The following is a 13,925-nucleotide window of genomic DNA, read 5'->3' on the forward strand; positions in this document are numbered from 1 at the left end:
ATGCAACAAGCTTATGGGCAGAGAAAATCTCCATTCTCAGCAATGACTTGACATATAAGGCACAGACTTTTTTTAACTGACAAGGAAATGGTAGATGATTCAAGCCCAGTGTTTCTTCTCTCATGTTTAATGTAATAGGGTTGTATTTGGAATATGTAGTGCTAGTCACCACTTTTCAAGAAACATAGTATGAAAACGATTTTGACTAAAATGATTGACTTGTTTCCAAAATAGAGACGAGACCCACAACCCTACCGAAAACGAGGCTAGAAGAATGAATAGTTCATAGGAAAAATGCACAGGGTTCTTCACCTTGTGAAAAGATACTCAACCTCACTTATAGTAGGAAAAATGAAAAAAGTACATGGAGGGACTTCCTTGGTGGCCAATGGCTAAGACTCCATGTTCCGAATGCAGGGGGCCCGGGTTTGATAGCTGGTCAGAAGTTTATGGAGTCACCATTTCTTACCTGTAGGTTTTTCTGTGTATGTCTGTTCAGTCCCTCAGTCATATCTGATTTTAGCGACCCCATGGACTGTAGCCCACCAGACTCCTTTGTCCATGGGATTCTCCAGGCAAGAATACTGGAGTAGGTTGCCATTTCCTTCTGCAAGGGGTCTTCTCCACCCAGGGATCAAACCTGCATCTTTTGTATCTCCTGCATCTCTTGCATCTCCTGCATTGGCAGGCAGCTTCTTAGCCATTTTGCCACCTGGGAATAGGTTTGCAATATTCCAAATCTAACAAAATATTTGTTGAAAAAGTGTTGGGGAAGTACTCTCCTGCATTCCTATTTGTCATTGTAAAACAGTCACTATGGAAGTATATTTCAATAACTATCAAAATTACATTTGCAATTGTGCTTTGACTTGGCGATCCAATTTCTAAAAATCTATCTCAAACACACATATATGTTTTTGAATATATAATATATAATTATATATATATATGTTTAAGAGATTGCTTAAAAACTATAGTATGTCCATGTAATGAACATACTATATACATTATATATATACATATGATGTAGCTATATAAATAGCTATATCTCTAGAAGCAGTTTCTCTCAATTGAGAGAAGCAAACTAGAGGAAAGTATGTTAAAAGCAGGTTACTATTTAAGGATAGGGCTCTACACATGCGCACACACACACTCTTATACAAATATCTGCTTATCTGTTTTTAAAACCAAAGGTTTAACCATGATTTTTAAAAAATGGTTATCAGCAAGGGACGGGTATAGGAATAGGCTGGAAGGGACAATACAATGTCGGAAGCTAGAATTCTTTGATTATACCATGTTTTGTTGATTTGACTTTGGAGTCATTTAAGTATTTTTACAAAGTTATAAAACAATAAAACATAAATGAAACAAATGTACCCAAATGTATAGCCAGTTGCTGCCAGCAGATAACTATAATAATTGCTATAAATGCAGTACTTTGTACCTCCCTAGTAGGCGTATCCTAAAGTAAAAAAAGAACTCCAGAATCATCTTAGGCTCTTGACAGTCCTATTGTTGGTGACAGCGTCAGCATTCTGAGATTATTGTGTGGGATTAAAACATTGTGGAATAAGTCAAGAGAATAATTACGTGATTCTCTAATTCCGTTATTCTTCATTGTTTAGGACTAGGATTCCTGGCTAAAGAGAAAGGAAATATAAATGGAAGTTAATATAATCCTGTTTTTAATTAGAATTATCAGCATAAACTCAAGTTACTTTAAGAAGAAATAGATGTATTCAGTAGGGAAAGTGTAAAATGAGCCTACAAGTCTTGTCAGGTCAGATAGCAAGGAAACTATCAAGGACAATTTAGTGGACTCTCAAAAGACTCATGAGCCAGGCAGAAGGTAGCACAATTTGAACATTGATATAGGAAATAATACCTGTAGTGGGTGGAAACACTGAGTATGTTTAAAACACAAAAATCCAAATGAGACTAAATGAAGAGACAAACACACCATACAATAACTTAAGCACCAATTGCTCACCATTGGAGGATGCTAGCAAGCTAGCTCATCATTTTGAAAAGTTGTAGATAAACAGTAATTCAGTATTTCCTACAGTTCCCATACAAACTCCCATACCACTGGGTATGCAAACAGTAAATGAGGGACCCTTTTTCTTAAAAAAACAAAAGCCCAAAAAATAAGTTCCACTTAATGAGTGAAAAGGGAATGATGGAATTGCAGTATCATTTTGCACCTTCCAAAGAATTAATGAAGATAATAAACATTGGTCATGCTATTGATGAGCTGCTTAAAATACACAGAGATGCTTTCTTTGCATCACATGCTTTCTGAGGGAGGCGCATACTACTGCCCATAGAGGTATTTTGCCAAAAAGAATCAAACTTAAATCTGATCGAGCATCTACCAATTTACAGGGAAGAGAACAACATATATTGTTGAATGACACCAAAGGGATGGTACTGGCACAATTATTTCTCCAGTAACTTTTAAGGAGAAATAAACTGATGGGGGGAAGTTGAAGGGGAAACATACAAGGTGAGAGGCACTAAGAGGGCATCAACCAATCACAATGGGTGGACCTGATCTTTAGTTCTTAAAGAAACAAAAAAAAAAGTTTCTAACATTTATGACACAATTGGAAATTTGAATACTGACTGGTTATTTAATAACAGTAAGGAATTATGTTTACTTGTTAGACTTTATTGCAGCTATGTTTAAGATACCTACTAAAATACAGTGAAATGACATGTTTGGTATTTGATTCAGAACAATAGAGGGAGGGAGATGGATGGCAATAAAAATGAAACAGGATTGACTGTATTTGGTGATTAACAGAAATGAGCAGTTGGTGTATGGCAATTTATTATACTCTTCAGTTCAATTTTAGTATGTTATTTTTATATAATAAAAAATACCACCATGACTACCACCACTATCAAATCTGCTGAATTATGGCTTACCTTAAACAATACACCTTTATTGAAAAAATCAGGGACAATACCAAAAAAAAGGGTTCAGTTCAGTTCAGTTGCTCAATCATGTCCAGCTTTGTGACCCCATGAATTGTAGCACGCCAGGCCTCCCTGTCCATCGCCAACTCCCGGAATTCACCCAAACTCGTCCATCGAGTCGGTGATGCCATCCAGCCATCTCATCCTCTGTCGTCCCCTTCTCCTGCCCCCAATCCGTCCCAGCATCAGAGTCTTTTCCAATGCGTCAACTCTTTGTATGAGGTGGTCAAGGTATTGGAGTTTCAGCTTTAGCATCAGTCCTTCCAATGAACACCCAGGACTGATCTCCTTTAGAATGGACTGGTTGGATCTCCTTGCGGTCCGAAGGACTCTCAAGAGTCTTCTCCAACACCACAGTTCAAAAGCATCAATTCTTCAGTGCTCAGCTTTCTTCACAGTCCAACTCTCACATCTATACATGACCACTGGAAAAACCATAGCCTTGACTAGACGGACCTTTGTTGGCAAAGTAATGTCTCTGCTTTTCAGTATGCTATCTAGGTTGGTCATAACTTTCCTTCCAAGAAGTAAGCGTCTTTTAATTTCATGGCTGCAATCACCATCTGCAGTGATTTTGGAGCCCCCAAAAATCAAGTCTGACACTGTTTCCACTGTTTCTATTTCCCATGAAGTGATGGGACCAGATGCCATGATCTTTGTTTTCTGAATGTTGAGCTTAAAGCCAAACTTTTCACTTTCCTCTTTCACTTTCATCAAGAGGCTTCCTTTCATCAAGAGGTTCCTCTTCACTCTCTGCCATAAGGGTGGTGTCATCTGCATATCTGAGGTTATTGATATTTCTCCCGGCAATCTTGATTCCAGCTTGTGTTTCTTCCAGCCCAGCATGTCTCATGATGTACTCCGCATATAAGTTAAATAAGCAGGGTGACAATATACAGCCTTGACGTACTCCTTTTCCTATTTGGAACCAGTTTGTTGTTCCGTGTCCAGTTCTACTGTTGCTTCCTGACCTGCATACAGGTTTCTCAAGAGGCTGGTCAGGTGGTCTGGTATTCCCATCTCTTGAAGAATTTTCCACAGTTTCTTGTGATCCACACAGTCAAAGGCTTTGGCATAGTCAATAAAGCAGAAATAGATGTTTTTCTGGAACTCTCTTGCTTTTTCCATGATCCAGCGGATGTTGGCAATTTGATCTCCGGTTCCTCTGCCTTTTCTAAAAAAACCAACTTGAACATCTGGAAATTAGATATAAGGGAAGAAAACCACCCACATTTCCACCGCTGGGACATTCATGTTTCTGTTACACACATATTCTTCTAGCATTATCTGTAAGGGCTATGATCATGTTACAATATAATTTTAATTTCTTATTTTCATTCTTCCTTTCTCCCCTCACCTTCATCACAAAAGCAATTCCTACATTATAAAACCATTTGTAGTCATTTCATAGGCGTATATGTATGGCAGTAGAGCCCACTATTTTTGGAATCAAATCTGGTTTCAAAGCCAACTCTGCCATTTATTAACTAGATATCTTGGGAGTATATTTATTACTATCCCTGAGTCTCAGTTTCCTCATCTGTATCACTAAGAATTTATAGCATTGTTACATTTAAATAAGATAAAGTATTAATATACAAAGCCCTTTACATATTCTCTGGCACATAGTAGACATATCAAATGATTAGGCAAATTTTTTCTCAATCAACTAAAACTTTTAAAAGATAACATGAAGACTAACTGTGCCTTTTCAGTTTTCAAGCACATCTTTTGATGAGTCAGATGACAATAGACTACTGGGATTGATTCATGACTTTATAGTTTTTAGCCATAGAACTAATTTTCTTTTATCAAGTAAAATCTTACCAGGAGTCCCATTATGTAAAACAAATAAAAGCTGAGACACTTTGGTGCAGTCAAGGCAAGAATGATATCCCTTTCATTGTAGGATTCACTATAGCTCATGTATCTATTCTTTTTCAAATTCTTTTCCTTATTAGGTTGTTACCTAATACTGAGCAGAGTTCCCTGTGCTACAAGGTAGGTCCTTGTTGGGTTATCCATTTTAAATATGGCAGTGTGTACATTTCAATCCCCAACTACCTAACTAAAGATAAACAAGCAAGGGTGATGTTCTGGAAGTCATGTGTCTTTGTATGTAGATGGTTTTCTTTAAAAAATCTTAGGAGCTAAGTATCTTAGTAGCTCCCTTCTTAATGTTATCATTAGTGAATACCTGTAATTTATCATACTTTCTGCAATAACTTAATTATCTGGTTTCTTCTAGGTTGTGAGCTCCTGAGAATGAAGATCTATCTTGCATCTTTGTAGCAACTGGCACAGTGCCTGGCATCTAGTACATAAAAGATGTTTATAATTTAATAGGAAATTCACTCCTCTGAAAGGAAAATACCTGCACAATAAGGTGACAGTCATGGAGAGTCTCAATTAATTCAAAATTAGCAATAACTCAGACATAATGCTAGTTACTAAGATCTTTAGATTATGTGGCATTATCAAGGACTCTTAGCTACCAACATGCACTAACTCAATTTTTACTTAATCAACTAAAACTTTTTAAAGATAACATGAAGACTGTGCTTTTCAGTTTTCAAGCACATCGTTTGATGAGTCAGATGACAACAGACTACTGGGATTGATTCATGACTTCATAGTTTTTAACCATAGAACTAATTTTCTTTTATCAAGTGAAATCTTATCAGGAGTCCCAATATATGAAACAAATAAAAGCTGAGACTCTTTGGTTACAGTCAAGGCAAGAATGGTATCCCTTTCATTGTAGGATTCACCACGTCACATGTTGGTGGCTAAGAGTCCTTGATAATGCCACATAATCTAAAGATCTTAGTGACTAGAATAATGTCTGAGTTATTGCTAATTTTGAATTAATTGAGAATCTCAATGACTGTCATCTTATTGTACAGGTAATTTTGTTTCAGAGGAATGAATTTCCTATTAAATTATAAACATCTTTTATGTACTAGATGCCAGGCACTGTGCCACTTGCTACAAAGATGCAAGATAGATCTTCATTCTCAGGAGCTCATAATCTAGAAACAACCAGGTAATTAAGTTATTGCAGAAAGTATGATAAATTATAAATATTCACTAAAGATAACATTAAGAAAGGGGCTACTAAGATAAAACCATTTTTTAAAAAGAAAAAAATCTGCATACAGACATATGACTTCCAGAACATCACCCTTTTTCATAAATATATATTTTTTTATTTCTTAAGTTCATTAAACATTATCTATAATATTATCTGTAAGGTACTGACTCCCAAACTTACAGCAACAGTCTGGACCTCGCTCCTGATTTCTAGACTGTCTAATAATATCATCTCCATTTGGGTGTCTACAACGCCTCTCAAAGCTAACATCCACAGTTGTGTGCTCCTGATCTGGGTCCTCAAGTCCAAACAGCTCCAGAGCCAGGTCTTCCTGCTGTTTTCCCACCTCAGTTAATGGCAACGTAATTCTAGTCATTCAGGCCAAAACCTTGGGGGTCAGCCTTGATTCTTTCTGCCTCTCACTCCATATCTGTCCTTCAAAATTTCCGTCAGCTGTAACTTCAGAATAAATCCAGAATCTGACCGCTTTTTACCATCTCCATGCCTAGCTGTTGCCTGCCTCAACAGAGAAGCAGAGAGTGATCTTATTAAATGATATCATATCATACCATGTCATCCCTCTCCTCCTACTCCAGTGGTTCTCAACTGGGGGTTATTTGTAGTGTTAGCAATGTGTGTGTGTGTGTGTGTGTGTGTGTGTGTGTGTGTGTGTGTGTAGTAGTACTACTACTACTAACATCGGCTTGATAGAGGCCAGGGATCTGCTGAACAGACAAAGAATTGTCAAGCTCAAAATGTCAATAGTGCCAAGATTGAGAGACCCCGTCCCATTCCAAACCCTAAAATGGCTTTTCATCTCAACCCTTACAAAGACCTAAAAAGCCTTGACATTAACATAAAGCTTTCTATAATCCTACAGCACTTATGAAGCAGCTATTCCCTTTTAATTTTTAATTCTGTGATTTAAACATTAAATAGGAATGAAATTTATGTAAAGGTTTTACCGATTTTAAATTCCTACTTATGTCCACCAGGGGGTGCGCTTCACTGCTAAATAATACTACACAATTTTGCTGTGCAGAGGAGTCACTCTGGTAAGAGCAAGCATCGTCATAGCTGCTCTTTGTAAAAAACAAATTTTGGCATGTATGAGCACACCCTTGTGGCTCTGTCAGTAAAGAACCCACTTGCAATGCAGGCAGGAGGCCTGGGTTTGATCCGTAGGTCCAGAAGATCCCCTGGAGAGGGAAATGTCAACCCTCTCCAGTATTCTTGCCTGGGAAATCTCATGGACAGAGGAGACTGGCAGGCTTCAGTCCACCCGATTGCAAAGTCAGACTTATTTTAAGTCGGATAATCCATTTGCAGAAACAATTGGTTTTGTACAAGTCCCACAACTTTTCAATTCACTTAGCTGATTAGCTCACAAGAAATGAGTTTTAAAATGTTTGTCTTTGGATGAGTTATTTTTGAACTCAGAAACACTATTTTAAAAAGAGTTACTGTAAAGATTCGTCTTGATGTTTTGTGTATATGTCTTTCTCTAAAGTCAGTCCTGCTAAAGCACGAGGGTCATCTGTTTGGGCCTTCCTCCTCCACCTGGGAGGGACTCCTTAGAGACAAGACACTTACTTAGGGGCGACCTAATGGATCAGGGAGTCAGCAGTCCTAAGTCAGAAGTCCTGCATCTCCAGCTAAGCTGTGTCTCCAGAGAGGCGTGACACGGCCACTACGTCACTGAGCAGGTTCGTCAGCATAGCCTGAAGTCCTAGGTCGTGTCACACAGCCTGTGTAGCCATCAACAGTGGCTTGCAACTGGGCAGATCTCAGGGCTGGAGTGCTGTCCTTTGAGTCAGGCTACGAATGTGTTGGACGGCTGCTAGATGACATTTCTTTGTAGAGTTTTTCTCATTTTTGCACATCTCGTGACATGGATTTTTCTTTGAGACGGTTGTTAGGCCTCCCTTAATCATTAGTAATGATCTGCCAAGATATCGGGAACTCATATAGACTGGGCCATTCAGCTTCTTTTTTTTTAAACTATTATTTTTGTTTTGTTTTGTTTTTTTCTTGGCCACATGGTGAGGCATGTGGGATCTTAGTTTCCTATGTCCCCTGCTGTAGAAGTGTGAAGTCTTAACCACTGCATCGCCAGGAACGTCCCTTCAGCTTCTCTTGAAAGCCCCACTATTAAGTCAGTGCAGCCAGAAAATTGTTTCTCTCTTGCCCAGAGAACAACTAACCAAGTGCTAGTTATTATAACCACAATGGGGCTTGTGAATTTTCTTAGTGGGATAAATCTCCAACTTATTTTTTTGAGGCTCTAGGCCAAATATATTACATGCATGAGCATTCTGAATAATACATCTGGCGTGGCATGTTATTTCAGGGTACAGTTTTAGAGATGCCCTGAAAAGTAATGAGTGAAGCTGGAAGGCATGATGGAGCAGAACAGGTGTGGGGAGGCAATATGAGAGCCTAGAGTGTAGCTGGAAGGAAAGTGGAGCATTAGGAAAAGCACAGTTCAGGCAGAAATCAATAAACACCATAGGCCAGCCTAATTACTGCATCCAACTTGTGTTGATATGAAAATGACTTTATACAAGTCTCACTGAGTCTGGGGTGATGGCATAACCACCCTACAGCTGGGTGCCTTTATAGTCAAACTAAAAGCCAAAACTAACAATTGGTTTAAAGAGAATGTATGTGCTGGTGCTGAGACGCTTGTCACGTCCGACTCTTAGCGACCCCATGGACTGTAGCCCTCCAGGCTCCTCTGTCCATGGGATTTTACAGGCAAGAAGACTGGAGTGGGTTGCCATTTCCTCCTCCAGGGATCTTCCCAACCCAGGGATTGAACACATGTCTCTTAGGTCTCCTGCATTGGCAGGCAGGTTCTTTGCCAATGAGCCACCTGGGAAGTCTATATATACATATATATATACATATATGTGTATATGTGTGTGTGTATATATATACATATAATATAATGAAAAATAGAAAGTAGATCTATTTGAATCTGCATTCTCATTACTTTACATCACTTTCAGATTGTCAAGTTCTCTTCTACTATACCTTTTATTAATGCAAGTTGAAGGTTTAAAAATGGCTGCAGGGATTCAGAAACTTCCTTTAAAAGCCATTCCCAAGCATCTCTCAACAGGAATGAAAGGCTTTTTGTCTAATGTTTTCCTTACACCGCCTTGTGATTTCCTCAACACAGCAGCACTAGGCAAACAGAAGTCACAGTGCTGGCTTCTGATGTCACTGCCTGCCTGCTCCTGTGGTTACCAAGATGGACCCTGATTCTGGATCATCTGTGTCGGTGGAGTGGCCTGGCTCCAGGCTGTGAATATCTGTGTAGCTGTACAAACCAGAAGGAGAAAAGGGTGTTTGTTAGTATTTAGTCTCTCCTTTGGGTTAATCAATTTGAGGATGTTGTGATATAAATATTTTTGAATTATAAAGCACTCCACATTCTCTGTGATTTCTAAATCAGCAATCCCCAACCTTTTTGGTACCAGGGACCAGTTTCGTAGAGGATGATTTTTCTCATGGATTGGGATGGGGGGTGGTATGGGCTGGGTGTACTTTATTTCTATTATGATTATATCAATATCAGCTCCACTTCAGATCATCAGGCATTAGATCCTGGAAGTTGGGGACCTTTACTGTAAACAACTGTTCCTAATCCACTTGTGTCAAGGTCCTTAATATTGAAGGAAGAAAATCTTTCAAAAGCATTTGAAAGGAAGTGCAAAACAAACATTTGAATTAGAAATCAGGCTATGAATTCGGCAAGTGCAAGCGTCATTTGTATTAGGATATGGGATTAAAAGTCATGTTTGAGATGCCAAGATGCAATAGCTGGTAGATTCCAAAGTGAGATGAGCCACCCTTGGGGACTTGGAAAAGGAGGTAACTGAAAACTCAAGACACAAATCTTTTTTTTTTTTTTTTTCTAAATTGAAGTATAGTTGATTTACAATGTTCTGTTAATTTATGCTGTACAGCAAAGTGATTCAGTTGTATACATACACATTCTTTTTCATATTCATTCCATCATGGGTTGTCACAGGGTATTGCATATAGTCGCCTGTGCTATGCAATAGGACCTATTGTTTATCTTTTGTACAGGTAATACTGTGCATCAGCTAATCCCAAACTCCCAATCCATCCCTCTCTCACCTTCTGCCCCGTTGGCAATCACAAGTCTGTTCCCTATACAGGACGCAAATTTTAAACCTCTCCCTACACTGAGGGTCTAAAAGGTTGAGAGTTGTACCTAGGAGAAAATTTGTTTGGACAGAGCAAAGCTGTAAACCGTTCTCTCCACTCAAGGAGGTAGTTGGGGTGTGAACCCCATGAAAAGAGTGGATCTTCAGTGAATTTACTTGAAGAGCTTGATTTGTTCCCTGCCCCTGGGGAGATACAGCTTCTCCCTAGGAAATTAAATCTGAGAGAGTTGACTGGCCTGGCTAGTTTTTCTGATGGTACCAACTAAGAACATGGTCCTGCTTTGAGATTGGTTTCCACTCTCAGAGATTGTTGCGTCGTATCCTTGGGTAGTGTTTCCAATTGTGGGAATGTAACTTAGGACCAACGAGGAGCTGGTCTGAATCTTGTCCGAGAAGACTGCTTTGGATGAGTAGGAGATGAGCAAAGAGGGGATCCCAGCGAAGGGTCTTCAGTGAAGAGACAGAAGACAAACCTGAATGTTAAGGCGCCCAGTAAGCCTCAGGAAACTCTCTTGTTCGTGTTGTGGGACGTACAGCATGACGATGCCCATGGCCTGGCTAGAGATGGCAGAAGCGCTCAGGAGAGCACCAAGTCCTGGCACAAGAGAAGATGCCAGTTGTAACACTTGCCAAATTCAAAGAGCAAAGCCATCTCAGAAAAACATTAGTCCAGTTCAGTTCAGTCACTCAGTTGTGTCTGACTCTTTGTGACCTCATGAACTGCTGTACTCCAGGCTGCCCTATCCAACTCCTGGAGTCCACCCAATCCCATGTCCATCGAGTTGGTGATGCCATCCAACCATCTCATCCTCTGTCGTCCCCTTCTCCTCCTGCCCTCAATCTTTCCCAGCATGAGGGTCTTTTCAAATGAGCCAGCTCTTCACATCAGGTGGCGAAAATATTGGAGTTTCAGCTTCAACATCAGTCCTTCCATTGTCGTTAAACACTCCCACTCTGTTCACTGCTCTTCATCTCCCTGCTTTGGTGCCGCTGGGTCAGGGACACTGGCAAGCTGGCAGAAGAGGACAAAAGGGAAGTGAGGGAAGAGAAGGCTGGGACCTCTCTCCCCACCGCAGTGGCTAGTCCACAGCGGTCCTCAGCTGGAGAGGAGAATGCGTCTCAACATTACAGTTTTATTATTATTATTTTTTTTTATGTTAAAGACTTTTTTGATGTGGACCGTCTTGTAAAGGCTTTGTTGAATTTGTTACAATACTGCTTCTGTTTTGTGTTTTGGTTTTTTGGCCATGAGGCCTGTGGGACCTTAACTCCTTGACAAAAGATTGAACCCACACCCCCTTCATTGAAAGGCAAAATCTCAACCATTGGACCATCAAGGTAGTCTCTTAATGTGACAATCTTTGTTTTAATCAACATGGGAAGTGATAGTCAGTCGGTCGTGTCTGCCTCTCTGACCCCATGGACTGTAGCCCACCAGGCTCCTCTGTTCATGGACTTCTTCAGGCAAGAATACTGGAGCGGGTTGCATTTCCTTTTCCAGAGGATATTCCCAACCCAGGAATCAAACCCAGGTCTCTTGCACTGCAGGCAGATTCATTACCTGTGAGCCATTAGAGAAGCCCCAGTGAGAATCTTAAAGTAGTGGATTCCGAGAGATTCAGTGATCCAGCCACTGCTTAGGGTCCCCAACAATCCACCTGAGCTCCTGGGAGCTCATGAAGGACATGCTCCCAGTGAACAAGGCCCAGAATTTAGAGAAGGAAGATCAGCCAGAACAAATAACACTGCACAGTGAAGTAGGGCTGCTAATGGGGAGAGAGGAACATTCGAACAGAAGGATCATAAAATACACTTGAAGAACAGCCAGCATGTGGAGAGGGAAGAGACTTTCTTGACCCCAAAAAGATGATTTCCTAACCAAACATTTGCTGATTGGGACTAGTGGGTCTGGAAGAATTATAGCAAGAAATAAATCCAAAATGCAAAGTCGAAATGATGAGAAAATATATTTTTTTCCTAGGATATATTTAGGAGTCCTGACATGAAAAGTAGTAGTAGCAGTAATTTTAAAAGAAGTCCTAGAAGAAAAAAATCAATAAGAAACAGGAGGAGAGAATTTATTATATTATAGTAGAAAACGTCTCAGAATTATGAAAGAATTGAGTCTGCATATTGAAAGGAATCAATGAGTTTCTGGTAGTATTGATTTTTTTTTTTTTTCAAAGACATGTCTTGGTAATTCTAAGGGTGGGGAGAAAAATCTCAAACTTCCAGACAAAAAGACTTTCCAGGAAAAAAAATGTCAGATTTCCTACACAGGATGAGGAATCAGCCTTCTTATAATAGTAAAAGCAACAGCAAACTAACATCCCAAAAAACTGCTTAAAAAAAAAAAAAGCCTGCAATCTAGGAACCCTACACTAACCAATGATCATTCTCCTGTCAAGATGAAATTGTGGTCGTGCTAGTAATCAGAGACTCTCGCATCTATCTTCTCCATATGAAGAAATGATTCTAGAAATGACACCAAACAAAGGAATGGAAAAACGCAATCAGTATGGAAATGTCAAGGGGAGGAAACAGTGGTGAGAAACCAGGCTTGCAAGATGTATTTATTTTAAATCTAATAGATAGTATTAGCCTGGGAGGTTTTAATATGTTTAATATGAAAATGAAAATGTTAGTTTCTCACTTGTAGCCAACTCTTTGTGACCTCATGGACTGTACAGGCTCCTCTCCACGGGATTCTCCAGGCAAGAATATTGGAGTGGGTTGCCATTGCCTTCTCCAAGGGATCTTCCGGACCCAGGGATCAAACCAGAGTCTCCTGCATGGTAGGCAGATTCTTTACCATCTGAGCCATTAAGGAAGCCCATTTTAATAATAGGAAGTGATAAATATTTGTCTCTTGAAAAGACAAACCAAAGATTTTAACGATCCTCAGCAAAGTCTAAAAGTTGGAGATAGGAAGAAGGACTAAATATTCCATTCCTGAAGTTTCATGGTGAGGAAGGCAGGCTGTCAAGGACAGGAAGTGAAAGGGGAATGACTATATTTTAAAACTTGGTATCATTAGGATCAGGAGAAAATGGAAAAAATAGAACACCGAGGGTAGAGGAGAAACCAATGGTATCTCTTCTTCAAATAAAAGAGAAAAGCCTGAGCATGATTGAGAGCACAGGAAAGGGACTGCAGCCATCGATGGAATGAAACAGGGGTGAAACCTGCAAAATAACGGGGGGAAAACTGGACTGAAAGCAGCTTGATCACACCAGCAAAAATAATGAAAAGGCAAAAGGGAAACCTTGTTCAAAACATAACCACAGGAAGGTAGAAATGACAGAAATGTGAAATGGTTCAAAGAAGAGGAAGTCACAAAGAAAAGAAATGTGCCATAAGAATCCAGTATGAATATATCACATTTATTCACTTATTCATATGCAAAAAATTATGTGGGTATGTACTTGTAAAGTTTTTTTAACTACTTATCAAGATTTTTTTTATTTTTAGAAGAAAATCCTTTTGCTTTATGTAAATAAAGATAATAGTGTAATCAAAATACTAATAATATAGATAAGGGTTTGGAAGATCCCCTGGAGATGGAAATGGCAACCCACTCCAATATTCTTGCCTAGAAAATCACATACAGAGGAGCCTGGTGGGCTACAGTCCAAAAGACCACAAAG

Source organism: Ovis aries, chromosome 15 (assembly GCF_016772045.2).
Source record: "Ovis aries strain OAR_USU_Benz2616 breed Rambouillet chromosome 15, ARS-UI_Ramb_v3.0, whole genome shotgun sequence".
NCBI lineage: Eukaryota > Metazoa > Chordata > Mammalia > Artiodactyla > Bovidae > Ovis > Ovis aries.